Below are 1,273 nucleotides of genomic sequence, written 5' to 3' on the forward strand. Positions count from 1 at the left end.
AACAACAAACTGAGCCGATAACAGCGGGGTGCCCCAGATGGAGCAGGTGCAGTCTCCCTGCCTTTCCCAGATGGAATCCTGCCTACTGTGGGCTTCTACAAACATGGCTCTGGTATGTGGGGACCAGGACTATTTCTCCAAATTGCGCAGCCACTTACTTGGCCGCACAATCTTTCCAGATATACAAAAAAAAAAGAAAAATGCTCAGACTATATCCTCTCCCTCTCCTAGGGAAGAGAAGAATGATCGTCAGTGGTCAAAGGCAGCCACAAAAGAAACACCTAGAGTAGGTTTCATGCTCAGGAGATGATCCTCTGTCTCCTCTCGTGGCTTCGGGTGCTCTACAGAATCAGAGAAACCTCTCTAGTAATGAGCTACAGAAATGATCCCTGAAAGTACATTATTTGGTCTGAATTCTTACACATGGTTGACAGTTGCTGTGGTCTTATACATAGTTGACAGTTGTTGTTTGGCAGTTGATGTGGTATCCCAGTTCAAATAACTTGAGCAGTGACTGGAGATTGTTATCATATGTACTCAAAAACATATGTTCAGGACACACAGAGAAATCTCGAACCCGAGCAATTTGCGGCAGAGATGGCCCGGGAACTTGCAATAGGCCTTCTCTGCTGGGCCTCTCCAGACGGGGCAGGTGCCATCCCACTGTCTGCCCTCTGAGAGCTCCAGCGGTTGCCATTTTATAGAAACCAGCAAGAAGCACCAGGTACCAGCCGCCTGACGGTAAGTCCCAAGTCTCGAGGGACAGGGGAGGAGTGCACCAGCCTTCCTCTCATCCTGATGGGACGCAGAGATGACGCTACATCTGCCTACCATCTACTTAAGCTCCCACATGGCCATGATCCAGAGACACACACAGAAATCTCAGACCTGAGCAACTTGTGGCAGAGATGACCCAGGACTTTGCAATAGGTCTTCTCTGCTGGGCCGTTCCACCACCTGCCCTCTGAGAGTTCCAGCGGTCACCATTTTTATAGAAGCCACCAAGAAGCACCAGCATCCACATGGGCACTACCCAGAGACACACACAGGAATTGCAGACCCGAACAACTTGCAGCAGGAATTTCTTCAGACCTTAATTATTAAATTCTTAGAATTCCTAAAGCACACACCTGCTTTCATGGCCGCGCAACATCATATTATATCTGTAACAAGCAATACAAAACACATTGTCTAGCAGTTGTATTTTTGGCAGATATAAAGGGAGGTAGAACTGGTCTTGTAATATCAAAGGTAACTAAAGTAGATAAAGAAT

At 47.3% G+C, this 1,273-nt stretch overlaps 1 pseudogene; it reads right to left on the reverse strand.

Moving 5' to 3' along the window:
- Positions 1-202: 202 nt before the first annotated feature.
- LOC129405189 (small nucleolar RNA U3) lies at positions 203-405 on the reverse strand (annotated as a pseudogene).
- Between the last annotated feature and the right edge of the window lie 868 nt (positions 406-1,273).

The sequence above is a fragment of the Sorex araneus genome, chromosome 5 (assembly GCF_027595985.1).
Source record: "Sorex araneus isolate mSorAra2 chromosome 5, mSorAra2.pri, whole genome shotgun sequence".
In the NCBI taxonomy this organism is placed as follows: Eukaryota; Metazoa; Chordata; class Mammalia; order Eulipotyphla; family Soricidae; genus Sorex; species Sorex araneus.